Source organism: Jaculus jaculus, chromosome 3, assembly GCF_020740685.1.
Source record: "Jaculus jaculus isolate mJacJac1 chromosome 3, mJacJac1.mat.Y.cur, whole genome shotgun sequence".
In the NCBI taxonomy this organism is placed as follows: Eukaryota; Metazoa; Chordata; class Mammalia; order Rodentia; family Dipodidae; genus Jaculus; species Jaculus jaculus.
The window spans coordinates 58297375-58313794 of NC_059104.1; positions in this window are offsets into that span (position 1 = coordinate 58297375).

Sequence of the window (16420 nt, forward strand, 5' to 3'; positions counted from 1 at the left end):
TCCACGTGTTCTTCTACCTCGCGGTCTGCTCCTCCGTTGCTCACTGCCGCTCTCCCCTCACGTTTCCCGAGTTGCAGAGAGCGCGGTGTGAGGGGAAAATCCCGCACGTGGCTTTTCCTGTGCCTTGAGCCGAGTCTGGCGGCTTTCTGCTGCGCCGCGGCTGCGGCAGTTGGCTGAGCTGCCGGAGCCGCTTTTCCCACCTGTGCAGGCTCTGGATACTCTATAACTCTCCTACTTCTCTGCTGCCTGTTCAATTTCCTATACACCTCACTTTTTAGTAAAAGTGTGTATTTTGCTGAGTTTTTTTGGTCTTTTTCCCCCCTAGGCTGCTTTGGCGTGGTACCTACACCGCCATCTTAACCGGAAGTCCTCTGGACTTGTACTTTTTAGGAAAAAAATAAAAAAACAACTTAGGATTGAAATCCAAAATTCAGAAAAATTTACTTTCAGGACTGGATATTGTTATTGAGTTTTGACAGGCAAATATTTATTAATGAAATGTAAGAATAGATTCTTCAAGTAAAATGAGGAGATTGAGACAAAAACTTGTTACTATAGATCTAAAAGGAAGCTGTCTGTGTGGTGTCTGTACATGTTATTGGGTCCATACAGGTAGCCTGTGCTATCCATTATAGAAATCTTTATGATGTAAGCAAATGTACAAACTGTACATGAGCATACTGCTGCATTGTATAAAGCATACAAAGTTATCTATCTATTGCACACATGAGTACTTGCTACTAATTCGGTAGTTAAAATAAATTCTCTTATATTTCCATAGACTTCAACAGGGGACTCATTGGGATTAAATTAAGGTGTCAGCAGGACTACATTTCTTTCTGAAGACCCCATGAAAATTATATTTCCTTCTCACTTCCAATTTCTGGTCCTCTGTATGGCCCCTTTCTACAGGTCCAGTCATAGCATCCCAGAATAGAATAAGCCTTCCTCATACTTCATTATTCTGGCCATTTCTCCAGCCTTTTGCTTTTAAGGACTGTAATTATCTAGAACCTACAGAATAAACCAAAGCCCATTAATATCATTTGATTTACAACCTGAATCTTTTGCTCTGTTAACAGTTGGGTTCACTGATACCAGGAAATCAGACTTAAGAGTCTCTGGAAAGCTATTCTACCACACACATATGTCATTGCAGACTTTAAATTCATCTATCCATCTTGTAATCACATGTAGACTATAAAATTTTTTTTTCTTTCTTTTTTTTTTTTTTTGAGGTAGGGTCTCACTCTAGCCCAGGCTGACTTGGAATTCACTATATAGTCTCAGGGTGGCCTCGAACTCACGGTGATCCTCCTACCTCTGCCTCCCAAGTGCTGGGATTAAAGGCGTGCGCCACCACGCCCTGCACATGTAGAGTATAAAATTTTAATTTGTCTTTGAAGTTACAGATCATATCCAATCTATATAAGTTTACTTTATTTGAATAAATGTTTCAAGATTAATTGAAATATACATATTTTAAATAGTGATAACAGCATAGTTCTACATATTTAATTCAGTATTTTGTTATTTAATAAACAGGTTTGGAGGCATGTAATCAAAAGTCTATCCTTAATAATTGTTAAGTCAACATGTAACTTGATATGCATTTGCCTTTTAGTTAAAAACTACTTATGCCAGGCATGGTGATAAATGTCTTTAATCCCATCACTCAAGAGACCAAGGTAGGAGGATTGCTATAACTTCAAGGCCAGCCTGAGACTACATAGTGAATTCTAGGTCAGCCTGGGAGAGAGAAACCAAAAGATTAAACTTAATCTTCCACAGCTTCCCTCCCTCCCCTTCTCTCTCTCTCTCTCTCTCTCTCTCTCTCTCTCTTTCTCTCTACTCTCTAACTCTTGTATATTAGTTATCTTTTTCCTCCTTTTCTTAGTGGGCCCTGACCTATAATTCTCAGAACCAGCATGTGGCTATCATCCACAATGAGCTTTTGATCAGAAAGACCTACAAGGTTTCCTAAAGGAAAGACAGATTTCTGTCAGAGTACTTGATGTCCCACCAAATGTTAGTGGTAAGACCCTACTGCTGAAGACACCTTATGTGGTTGACACATAAAATGGAATGGCATGTCTGAAAGCTGGAAGACAGTCAGTTCCCAGACAGCACATCTAGTGCCAGAAGGTGCTACATGGGTGACTGGGGGAAAATGACCAATATATGTCCAAACAACTCATGGTCTAACCTACTTAGCAGCAAATAACCTGTTGTGATGCCCACACAAGTGCAATAGTGACACACAGCCATGGTGGGAAAACCCTCAGTGGTATGGGACCCATAGCTGGAGCTGGGAAACAAGTCAGAACCATATCCAAACATAAGACTACTCTCTATTATCAAGCTACCATCAATCATGGGCTACAATAGGGCCTACACCTATTAAGTTCTGTACAAAAAAGTGTTATCTCATTTGTCCTGGTGCTAACTTATTGTCCATTGGAGACTCTGCTTCTCTTTTTTAGATAGATGTAGATCCTAAGGAGAGAGCCACCCCATCATACCTCAAAAGGGGACCAGATGAAAGTAAGAAAAATTGGCAAAACAAGCAAGGGTGCTATTTTCCTGGTGAACTGGATACCTGCACCTGGGGGAAGGAGATCAACACAGAGAAAAATCAACTCCTACCAAATCAGAGAGCCAGAGCCTCAGAGGCCACCAACACCTCATCACTGAAGCAGACCAAAAATAACCTTAACATGGCTCAGGGAAATTTTGCAGAAGAAGGGGCGGAAAGAATGTCAAACCACATGTTAGGTCATGATATGCAGAGACATTTATTCTATCCATAACCGTGGGCTAACTCCACAATGAATGACCCATATACCTCAACAAGGAAGGGCCAAGGGGACAGGGTAGGCCACGGATGAGCCTAATAATGGTTCCAAACTGACTGTATTTGCTGAATACAAAACTAATTAATAAAAAAATTTAAAAAACCAAAATAATAAATAAATATTCATATATAACTGAGTTGAAAATATTAGTGCTAAAATGCATGTATTAAAGTGCTAAAAATGTGAAGTTTTGTTTCAATTAGCTATGTAAATTTTCTAAATAATAATTTTGGGGAGACTTCCAGCCAAGATGGTGACCGCCTAGCTGTGCTACAAATCCCGGGTAAAGAAAGGCAAGACATTAAGGGTACATTGTGGCTTTTAGGGGGAGAAATCTCTAATAGATTGTCAGTGAGTGGGCACAGAGGGGGGGAATACAGGGAATTTCAGATCCCCTCCCCCCAAATAGCCGCTGTGTCTGCCGCCACTGCAGCTGCCCCCGCACACCACTATTGGTGGGAATGCAGGATGGTACAACCACTTTTGAAAGCAATATGGAGACTCCTGAAAAAGCTGACTATAGAGATACCAACAGATCCAGTTATTCCCTTACTGGGCATCTACCCTAAAACCTTCAAACCACAGGCCAGAGAGGTTTGCTCAACCATGTTTGTAGCGGCTCAATTCATAATAGCTAAGAGCTGGAATCAAACCAGATGTCCATCACTAGGAGAATGGATAACTAAGATGTGGTATATCTACACAAAGGAATTCTATACAGCAGTAAGAAAATATGACACAATGAAATTTGAAGAAAAATGGTTGAACCTGGAACAGATCATTCTCAGTGAACTTACCCAATCACAAAAATAAAATCACTGCATAGTCTCACTCATCTACAGCACCTAACCTGAATCTACCTAGGATACCTTACACATCCAGCAAGCATCTCATGGACTCAGCACTAGGATGGATGGGGAGGGAAAGGAGGGCATTGAAGGGGTGGGAAACACAAATCTGGACCAAACAGCAATGGTACCATAAAATTCTACTTCTTAAAAAGCACTCCAAATGGCTGAAACTTCACCGGGCTATGTTGGGTTCACAGGGAACACCTGAACCACAAGACACTGGAGAGGGTAGGATCAAGGCTAACCTTAATCTTCTACATCTTCCCTCCCTCCCTGTGGTAGTTTGGTTTAGGTGTCCCCCATAATCTTAAGTGTTGTGAATGCTAGCTCCCCAGCTGATGGATATTTGGGAATTAATGCCTCCTAGAGGGAGTGTATTGTTGGGGGCGGGCTTAAGGGCTTTATAGCCAGTTTCCCCATGCCAGTGTTTGGCACACCCTTCTGTTGCTGTGGTCCATCTTATGTTTGCCAGGGGGTGATGTCCACCCTCTGCTCATGCCATCGTTTTCCCTTGCCATCGTGAAGCTTCCCCTCAAGCCTGTGAGCCAAAATAAACCTCTTTTTTCCCAGAAGCTACTCTTGGTTGGGTGATTTCTACCAGCAATGCGAACCGGACTGCAACAGTAAAGTGGTACCGAGGAGTGGGATTGCTGCTAAACACCTGGCTGTGTGGCTTCAGCCTTTTTGGAGCTGATTTTCAAGAGGAATGTGGAAGGAGTTGACACCTTGGCCTAAGAGATGCCTTGCAGTGCTGTAAGTACAGCTTGATGGACTATTCTGGTCTGACCTGCAAGATCTGAATGCAGTAAGAACTATGGACTGTGAGGTTTGGCATATGAGGGTGAGAAAGAGCTTTGCTTGGACTGGGCTAGCAGTTTGTGTGAGAAGCTTGCTCTTATGCCCATGTCCTGAGAAGTTGTGCAGGGTTGCTTTGCATAGAAATGAACTGGTGTGAGCAGAGGGATATGGCATAGAAAGAAAAATCTTTGGGTGAACTGCTGCCCGTTCAGCTGCAACTGAGAGATTACAACCTTTCAGACTGGGCTAGCTGACCTGTGCTGGGGCAATAGAAAGAATGTCGACTCTTTTGAAGGGGCTTGAGTGCTCAAGGACTGTCCTGTTCTTCAAAGTCTGCTTTATACCCCCCTGGATTAACAAATTGGCACCCTACCTGGTATCATGGAGTATAAGAAATGCTGGAAAGAGGGTCATTGAGTTTGTAACACAGTCTTATGTTTTGGAAATGGCCATGGGCAGTGTGAAGCAGGTTTGCTGGTTGCCTGCATAGAGACCCCATGGGGCCATGAGGATGAACCATGGATTGCAGTGGAGACCCAGTGGAGATGCCGGGACCATGAGATGGCTGCCAAGGAGCTGCAGGCCCTGATGAAGTTTCCCAGGACTGTGAGTAGCCTAGCTGGAGGGGCAGAATTGGTATGCCAGAGACTTGTTGCTGGTTAGAATTATCAGACTTGGAAATTCGTCACTGGCTAGAGTTGCTGGACTTGAAGCTACAGAGTTTGATATTTGCCCTGGTTGTTTAAATCTTGTATTGGTTGAATGTTTCTTTGCTATGTCCAATGCTATCTATTGCAGTGTGAATATTTATTCTGTGCCATTATGGGCTTTTTGAGGTTGTTTTGGTATTATGGCTCAGTTAAAAGATCTTGGACTATGGGGTTGTATGAACATCATTGGGATTGATAAAAACTATGGGGACTTTTAAATGAGATGAATGCATTATATTTTACATTATGTATGATTATCAGTTTATAGGGGCCAGGGGCGGATTGTGGTAGTTTGATTCAGGTGTCCCCCATAAACTTAAGTGTTGTGAATGCTAGCTCCCCAGCTGATGGATATTTGGGAATTAATGCCTCCTGGAAGGAGTGTATTGTTGGGGGCGGGCTTAAGGGCTTTATAGCCAGTTTCCCCATGCCAGTGTTTGGCACACCCTTCTGTTGCTGTGGTCCATCTTATGTTTGCCAGGGGGTGATGTCCACCCTCTGCTCATGCCATTGTTTTCCCCTGCCATCATGAAGCTTCCCCTCAAGCCTGTGAGCCAAAATAAACCTCTTTTTTCCCAGAAGCTACTCTTGGTTTAGTGATTTCTACCAGCAATGTGAACTGGACTGCAACACTCCCTCTCCCTCTCTCTCCTCTCTAACTCTTGTATATTATTTTTTTACCTCATTTCCTGGGGCTCTGACCTGTAACTCCCAGTACCAGCATGGGACTATTATCCACAATGAGCATTGGATAAGAGAGACCTACAAGGTTTCCTAAAAGACAGATTTCTATCAGAGTACTTGATGACCCACCAAAGGTTAGTGGTAAGACCCTACTGCTGAAGACACCTTATGTGGTTGACACGTAAAATGGAATGGCATGGCTGGAAGTTGGAAGAGTGTCAGTCCCCATACAGCGCGTCTAGTGCCAGAAAGTTCTATATGGGTGACTGGAGGAAAATGACCAATATATGTCCAAACAACTCATGGTCTCACCTACTTAGAAGCAAATAACCTGTTGTGATGCCCGCACAAGTGCAATAGTGGCACACAGCCGTGGTGGGGAACCAACTGCTCTTGATTTGGCTAACTGATCCCCTCAGTGGTATTGGACCCATAGCAGGAGCTGGGAAACAAGTCAGAACCATAGCCAATCACTAGCCTACTCTCTAATATCAAGCTGCCATCAATCATGGGCTACAAGAGGGCCTACACCTATTAAATGCTTTATAAAAAAAGTAAGGGTTATCTCATTTGTCCTTGTGCTATCTTACTCTCTGTTGGAGAATGCTTCTCTTTTTCAGATAGATGTAGATCCTAAGGAGAGAGCCACCCCATCATATCTCAGTTGGGCTCCTGCTGAAACTATGAAAAATTGGTGAAACAAGGAAGGGTGCTGTTTCATGATGAACCAGATACCTGCACAAGGGGCAAGGAGAGGAACACACAGAAAAATCAGCTCCTACCAAATTAGAGAGCCAGAGCCTCAGAGGCCCCCAACTCCTCATCACTGAAGCAGACCACAAATGAAACCAACATGGCTCAGGGAAATTTTGCAGAAGAGGGGTTGGAAAGAATGTCAGAGCCACATGTTGGGTCATGATATGCAGAGACCTTTATCTTACCCATAACTGTGGGCTAAGTCCACAATGCATGACCCTTATACCTCAACAAGGAGGGGCCAATTGGGAGGGGGTAGGTCACGGTTGAGCCTAATAATGGTACCAAACTGTATTTGCTGAATACAAAACTAATAAAAAGAAAAAATAAAAAAAAAGAAAGAAAGAGAAAGAAAAACAATAATTTCGGGGTCACTTTTGTAAATTAAGAAAGATAATTAAAATTAAAGGGCATAAGGATTTCCTTTTCTCTATGGTCTGGACACCTGGTGATCATGATTTGCTGATCTGATACAGTACATACATGGAAATACTGCTTATCTGAAATCAAAACTCATATCTTTATTTTAGCAAAGTAGTAACCTTCAGTTATAATGTTGGTAGATTATTTCACCAGTTTTATGAAATATAAATTTATGTTTTATTCTCAGAATGTAATTTTTATATGTTATTTAGTAAGTCAAACACCTTTTTGAAAGAGTTAAACATAACAGAATAAGGATGTAGATATGAAAGACTACTATATATGGCTTCATGTATAGGTGCTTTTATTACACAAGTATTTATTCTGTTTGGTATTTATGAATACAGCCAAGTAGAGGATAATGATATGAATCTGAGGGTTAATGGTTAAAGCCTTTCGTTTCTATACACAGGTGAGTGGAGCATCTTGGATGAATGCTGAACAGCTTCACCAATCTCTTGCTGGTACCCACAGGGGAATCACCTTTCTCACTAGGTGAAGACTTACCATGTTTCTTCCTCATGAGCATTAGACACGTACTTAACTTAAATAGCTTTGAGGTTTTTCAAATAAAATATTTTGACAGGACAAAACACAAAGTAAACAATAAAACATCAAAAATATATTGATGCTATCAGATGGTGAATATGAACAATAACTTTAATTCTTTCAAAAGAACTTCTTAAGGTTAAATTTTTACTTCATAAAGTGCATTATGAAAAGGATCCCTAGGGCCCAAGAGGTCTTCAAGCTAAAGAATTTGCCTATATTTTCATATTTTATTTGCTTTTATTGTATTTTACAAAATTAAATTATATTCTCCATGTTTGTTTACTCAATTAAAGGAGCTATCATTGAGAACTTTTCTAATTATAACTCCTCCAGATACTTCAAAGACTCAACACAATAAAAAAGGCAAATCAACATCTTGCTTACTGCATTTTTCTCCTTAATGTAAGTTGAGTGGACCAATTTTTATGGCCTAATTTGATTTTTCCATGCTCTTAAAGAAACAGTCACATTCTCAAAGGTCTCTCATCACATTGAATTAGTGCCAACCACAGTGCACTGGATGGCAGGCAAGAACAAGTCCTACTTCAGATAAAAGCTGCATTTTCAGTAAAAGGATACTACTTTCTTGTCTAGTATGCTTTCGGAGAGACAAACGGTCAGCTTTTGGAATTATACCTTAACGTCTTAAAGTCAAAAGCTCTGTTCGTGTTCAGTGATTGGTTTTAAAATGAAAGAAGAGGATTTGGGTTTTCAATGACAACTGTCACATGATATTAAGGAAACTTGAAAATCCAGAGATAGGGACACTTACCTGTCTTGTAGCATAACACAACTTGTGTCAGATGTAATACCTCAGGCTGTAACTCAATATCTGTGACTACTGCCATAAGAATTTTCATTAAATTCTTTAAAGCAAAATAACTATAATCTGGGAAATAGTGGGTATAATTTTGTTTTTAATCCACACTATTAAAATAATACAGACTACTATCCAGGCAAATGCATATGTCAAGGACACAGACACCATAGAAAGAGGCCAGGAAGAGAAGTCGGGAGGATTCTGAGTGAAAAACCACCTGGTGTTCAGTGTATTTATTACATTTTTTATGTATGGAAGATGGTCACGGTAATAAAATAGGGGATTAACTTATAATATTTGTGATTATGAATTAATCATCAACTTATGCCAAGAGTCATAATGGTTTTATAGCTACTTCAACACTATGTTTCTCATCACCTATGCTTTCCTGTCAAAATTTTGTACATACATGTGTGAGTATGTGGATGTGTGTGTATGTGTTTTGCATGCACACAATGTGTGTATGCATATGTGTATATGTATCGGGGTACAGTTGCCAATGTGATGTGTTGGTTCTTGCATGAATGATTTTCTTATAATTTCTTTCATTTTTTTGAAGAAGCACAAGCTATAGTAGTTCTTTCAGATGGGACCTGTAGTTAATGTAAATTAAATGTCAAGAATTTTGTATATCTCATGGCATATTTTCTTCAACTTCACATTTGAATAACAGTCATTGTGAACAAACTTCAGGCTAAAATCTACTTTTTATCCTTGAGCTCTTTGGAAAGTTATTCTTCCATAATCTTGGCACATGTATTGTTTCTGATATCATTTTTATTTCATTATTTTATTGTAATTTTTCTCCACATTTTTGTTTATCCTTGATACATTACAGTTTCACCAAATTGTAGTTGTCATAAATATTTGATCGTATGGATCCTGTGACTAAACTCATGTCTTTGTTCTATTCTTAAACTCATTTATACCTCTTTGCCTCAAACAACATTTGACCCTTCTTAATTGTCTCCAGTTCTTTGGGTTTCTTAAGAGATGTAAATGATCTGGAGCAATTTTGTACTCTATTCACTTTCATATTTCTATTTCAGCTCCCAGACAGGCAGGTGGATAGAATGCACATACTGGAAAACTGGCGTCACATATACCTCCAGAATATACAAATACTATCTTAAAATGTTTAACTGATGAAGCAGTAAGAAAACTACTCATGTTCAAATGTAAACATATAGGAAAAACTGGTTGACGGAGCCTGGAGTGGTCACACCTTTAATCCCAGCACTTGGGAGGCAGAGGTAGGAGAATCACCATGATTTCGAGGCCACTCTGACACTACTAGTGAATTCCAGGTCAAGCTGGGCTAGAGGGAGACACCCCTCTCCCAGATTGCAATCAGTTTCTCATTGCTGGTAGAAATTACCCAACCAAGAGCAGCTTATAGGAAAAAGAGGTTTATTTTGGCTTAAAAACTAGAGGGGCCGGGCGTGGTGCCGCACGCCTCTAATCCCAGCACTTGGGAGGCAGAGGTAGGAGGATCACCATGAGTTCAAGGCCACCCTGAGACTACAGAGTTAATTCCAGGTCAGCCTGGACCAGAGTGAGACCCTACCTCGAAAAACAAAAAAAAAAAAAACCAAAAACTAGAGGGGAAGCTCCATGATGGCAGGGAGAAGTGGTGGCATGATCAGAAGGTGGCCATCACCTCATGGCCAACATAGGTGGACAATAGCAACAGGAGAGTGGGCCAAACACTGGCAAGGGGAAACTGGCTATAACACACATGAGCCTGTCCCCAACATTACACGGCCTCCAAGAGGAGTTAATTCCCAAATCTCCATCAGCTAGGAGCCTAGCATTCAGAACACCTAAGTTTATGTGGGACACCTGAATTAAATCACCAACCCCTCAAAAATAAAGCTGGTAGATGGAAATTATAGCTAATCGTGTCATAGAACTGACCAGTATGTTTACATATGCCAGAATTTTTTCTTCCTTCTCCTCTTCTTTTTCATATTTTCCTCCTCATTTTTTCCTTTCTTCTCTTCCTCCTTCTTGGTTTTCTTCCCTCTCCATCTAGTTTTTCTTCTTTGACACTTGATTGAATACAAACCTTCATACATGCTGGGCATGGAATCCAACTCGAGCTCGGCACCTAGCCTCCAAGATTTTACTATCCTTATCATGTAATATCCACAGAACCTTGAATGTGGTTAGAACAAAACATTTAGTTACTAGGTAGAGACTATGGTGTTAGCCTGCAAACCCAAGGCCTGTCTCAAAATCCAAACCCAAACAAAACTCCTCCTGAAAAGACTGTAGTAACTATGGGCAAAAATCAACAATTTCATACCCAATATATAAATGTAACAAATTTTTTAAATAGCAAATTTATTGCTTACCTATTCTGAAATCTTAGAATTCATTAGCTACATATTCCCACATCATGAAAAGAGAATAAAATATTCCAATTGTGTATAATGTGTTATCATTTGGATCTGGAATGATCTGATTGGGCTCATGTATTGAAGGCTTGGCCTCTGGCTGATGGCATAATGAGGGTGTGGTGTAAATATCCTGAGGAGGGATGTGCTGGTGGAATAGGGCAGACATGCAGACAAAAATAGTATTGAGACTGAGGTAGTTACTCTGTCTTTATATTTCCTTACCACCATGATAGGAACATCTTTCTTCATCATGCACTTGTGAGGCCATCACATTCTGCCTTCCCATAGATTCAAAGATAACAGAGCCAACTTCACCAAACCGAAGTCTGTAAAGCCATGGATGGGAGGCATTTTTCTGGGGGTTCGTATGTGAACAGGCTCATGTGCAAGTGTGTGTTCATGTTCAGAAGCCATAGATCCAAACTGGGTGTCTCCCTCAGTATTTTCCTACTTTATTTTTACATACATGTTCTCTTAATAAATCAGGAGCTCACATATTGGGTAGACTAGCTAGCCAAAAAAAAATTAGACATCCTCTTAACTTTGTCTCTTCAACACTGTGATTATAGGTGTGTATCACCATGCCCATCTTTTAAGTGGGTGCTAAAGATACAAACTCAGGTTCTTATGCTAGTGTGGTAAGCAATTTATGGGCTGTGCAATCTCCCTAGATATTTTTTTTTATCTTTTAGTTGTTTATCTTAATTATTTTGATCTTACTCATGGAAATCTGATGAACACATAATCATTGAATAATCATGAAACTATCCATAATCAAAGCTCTTTAAATTAAAATTTGCCTAAGACTCACTGTTGATACCTCTCACAAAAGGGAGCTAAGAGGCAAGTAACAAATCATTTAAAAAATTAATGTGCTATAAAAATAAGTATACAGATTTGACACATTATAGAATTTTAAGCCTTGTATATTTATGAAACTAAAGTCCAAGTTTCTATCACAAAGATAATCTAAAATTGTAGTGCTTTAAATTCCAACTTAAGTCATCCAAGCTAGCAAAACAATTCCACCATATGCCCACTTAGAATTTCAGCCTCCTTCATCTTGTTCATGGCTGCTTCAGATCACTGTTACTTGAGGTGCTAGGTTTACAGGAGACACTATTTGAGAACACATGAGGCACTGAAACTTTTATTTACAAATAATATAAGCAATGGCATGGGCACCTTATCTTATTCTATTCTATTCTTATTCTATCAGTGTAATTTCCATAAATGTCAGTAACTTCCTGTTACCTTTACTAAGCTTAGCCCTCTTTTCATCATTATAACAGTGGTTATCTGCTGGATCTATAAAATAATCTGACTGATTGGGAAGCAATGGCAGTTCTCTATATCAAGGAAATCCCTTCAATGGAGAGATATATCTTGAATGAAGTCCTGGGCTGGAGGGATGGCTTAGTGGTTAAGGTGTTTGCCTGAAAAGCAAAAAGACCCTGGTTCGATTCCCCAGGATCCACGTTAGCCAGATGCACAAGGGGGTGCATGTGTCTGGAGTTTGTTTGCAGTAGCTAGAGGCCCTGGCGTGCCCATTCTCTCTCCCTCCCTCTGTCTCTCTTTCTCTCCCTCTTTCTCTGTCAAATAAATAAATAATAAAATACTTTTTTGAAAAAGAACTTCCTTGAGAGTGGTGTTGGATAGGTCTTTGTTCCACATAGCAGTTCCTAAGTCACAGATCTTCCAGCATGAGAGTGCAAGGATTTATGTTCTTTTTTCCTCTAACATATGCTTATATTCTTATACTGAAAATATTTCTATTGTGTAATATTTGCTAGGAATGGTGAAATGTGGGACTGGGAAAAGGCTTAGCAGTTAAAGACAATTGCTTTCAAAGCCTACATGCAGTGGTTTACTTTCTCAGTACCCACATAAAGCCAGATGCATACAGTGGCCCACTTAGCACTGGAAAGAGACCCTGACACACCAATTCTTGCTCTTCATTCTCACTCTCTATCTCTTTCTCATAGTAAATGAATGAATAATAATTAAAAGTATATTTTTTAAAGAAAGAATGGCAAAGTGCTATCAGAAATGCACTAAATTTCTTCATCTTTCTAATCACTTACCTTACAGGTTTGTCTCTAGTATCTCTTTGGCCTTCCATGTTGCTGGAGGCCACAGTATATGACTCATTATTTCTTTAACATGACAAGCATTGTTAGCATTCCAGTTACCTTGCCTCTTCCATCTACAACTTGTCCCTAATGTACAGGCTACACATTTGAGATATTTCACAGAGCCCACTGTCAGGTGACAAGTATTCTATTGTCATGTGGTACAAATGACCTTATTACAGCACACTATAACAAAATATGCAACAATTAGAATGGTACAAAAGTGTATTTCTCTTCCTCCGAAGTCTTTATTGTTCTTCATGGTAATTCAGAAAAGTAGGCCTTCAAATATTATCTTTCTACAATTTTCTAAGCATTGTCATTCATTTAAGCTGACAAAACTGAGAGACAGACATGGTCTAGAGTCCAGATAGCTTGAAGGATAACACCTCAAAATACAAATAATCTTTTATGATATCCATTGACTAAAATGAACTCAACAATGTCTACATCTCCTGCAGAGGAACACTGAAATATGTTGTCTGTGCTCAACAGCCATGTTTTTGTATAGAGCCAGAACTCTTTCAATAAAAACACAAAGTAGATGAAAGGGATATTGGAGATCAGTTAGCTTTGTTTCACCTAAAGCCTAAGGTAGAACTAAAAGTGCTATATATTGAAATAAATGAAAGATATAAAGCAAAACTAGAAACCTAACAAGCAACACTAACAAGTATGGCAAACAGAAAGAAATATCATGTAATGGCATTCAATAAGAGAAAAAGGTCAAGTAGAAAGCTTATGAATATAGACGGCACACACCTACATTGTAAAAAGATACTCAATAAAGAAGATCAACACAAATAGTGATAAATCTTATGCTTACTTTCAGTAGTCATTGTTGTAGATGTTTTACTGAGATTAACTAAGGTAGAGAGTAGATCAAAAAGTGTTAGAAAGATATTAGGAAATTGAAAAAAATCACATAAAATGTTATATAGAAAGTAAAATAATAGAGAATAAAAAAGAAGATAGGAGATATGGAAACAACTTGAAATTATTTTTTTTTCCTAAGGTAGGCTTTGAAAACAAATGTTAACAATAATAGAATATAATTAATATTTAAGAAGATAATGACTAGGAAATGTCTAAAATATATCCCATCAATGTAAAATGAAAATTGAGTTTTGAATAGGAAAAGGAAATACAATTGACATTTTGATCTTCATGTTATTGTGTAGTATGAATTAAAATTTCTAGGTCATACAAAATTATTTAAATATATCCAGTCTTCTAGTGTGTTCATATGATAAGCTCTGTATCTACTAGTTTTATGAAATTTATCTAGTTATTTTCCATAATTTTCCATTCCTCCTTTGTGAATGTACTGCTTCTTCACCTCACAGCATATCTTACACACACTTAATATTATTTCATAGTCTTCAAACTAACTCTTCTTCTATATTGAGAACTTACTACTAACATATCACATTTTATGATGTAGACTTTTATACCCTCTCCAGCATCTCTGTTTTACACATTCAACCCAATCTTTCTTAAATTACTGACTTATTACAGGGAAGGTTTTAAAAAGATACCATCAAGTTCACACGAATTTTGTAAATAACTGTCATATCTTGCCTATAGGATGGCTCTGATAAGCCTAACTATATCACAAATGAGCAAAAATAATTAAATGGTCAATGAGAAAGCAAGCACTCCAATGGAATTTATATATAACCTGAGAAAATACCTGGAAAATTGATGCCTTAAGTTACTCTTATAATTATCTTACCTTATAATTACAACTCACTTGCGACACTTGTATTACAACTTAAAAAGTGGTATTAGAATCAGAATTTAGTTGTGGATATAACTACAACTCATGAAAGTAATCATCCCCTAGCAAAAAGATTCTAGTATGAATTTTACCTTCTTCCTTCTTGATGTGTTTTCCTGGATCCTCTTCAAGCTGTCAATGCCTTCCAGGGTATCTTCCCAAGTCTGATGCTCATTCTTCTTTTCTGTTTACTCGCTCTTGCCAATTTCAAATGCTTTAAGTACTTCAACTGTCACTTTCATGCAAATGACTACTGAATATACATCTCTAGTCATGGTTTCATTATTGAGTTCCTGGTGTATATTTCAACTTTTCTTTAAGAATTTTATATATTTAGTTCAATTAACATAAGCCCATTATGCCACAAAATGCATTAATTCTTTCCTTAAGAAATATAAGGAGTGTTCTGCTTTTCCCATCAGGGCCACAGTATTCTTTTGTTAGTTATTCATGAAGTCGTTCAATAATTTGTCAAAGATGTACTTAATAGCTACAATAAAATTGAGAGGGCATGAGCTATGTATTAGTTTTTAATCAATGGTATGAATTAGCTGAGGTAATTAAGTTATGAATAAAAAAATCTGTTTTGTTCACAGTTGTGGACAAGACCACATGACCAGCAAATCATTTGCTTTGTGCTTCCAGAGGAGGAGTTGGATGACAATGACATGGAGCATGCAGAAGAACAAACTGGCACGAACAAACTGTCATGGCCAGAAATCAAAAGACAAGAAAAGGAGGTCAGGTTCTCACAACACCCTTCAAGAGCATATCACCAATCACCTAAGAGACTTGAGAAAGGCACCTCCTCATAGATGTCCTCAGCATCTACCAATAGCACCACCCTGGGGAGCAACCCTTCAACACAGTGACCTTTGGGAGACATTAAAGATCCAAACTTCAGTGTAACAATTAATATTCCTCCCTATGGAACTTAATATCTGCCTCTCACAAAACAGATCTCACACAGTGTAGATCTCGAGTGTGTGTGAGACTGTGTGTATTTATGTGCCAGCATTAGGTAGAAATAGTGTTCTATGAAGAAAGCCCTCAGGGAGAGTCAGTGCCTGGCAGGGAAGTACTCTCTGCAGGGACTGTTTAAGTAACCCTGGTGGTCAGTCAGAGAAGAAAACAAGATGTGTTTTTAGCAGAAGACAAAATGAGAAAAAGTGTTCTAAGAGGAGAAAGTTTTTTCTTTCTTTCTTTTTTTTTTTTTTTAATTGTAGGGAGAGAAAGCCAGATTCATTTCAGAGAAAGAATGCTGTAAAATATATTGGAAATTTGGCATAATTTAGGCATATAAACATTCATGGTGGAATTTAGATTGCATTCTAAGTGTCAATAGAAAGTCACTCTGCATACACAAATATGTAAATTGCCATAACTTGGGGGATAGCAATAAGGAGAAATGACTAATGGGAGATTATCTGGTACAATGACTTCTACGATAGTTATTCCATGATTCAAAAGTTTAGAATTTCTCAGTTAAAAAAAAAAAAAAAACAGCAAACATACTCAAAGTTGAGAGAGATTGTCAGTAGAAGAGGATAACAAGAGAATTTCACTAAAAGGTAAGAGAACCACAAGAAGAGTGTCAGCAGGATCTGATATTATTTGAGACAGAATCAGGATAATGCTGTAAACATTGTCCTTTGGA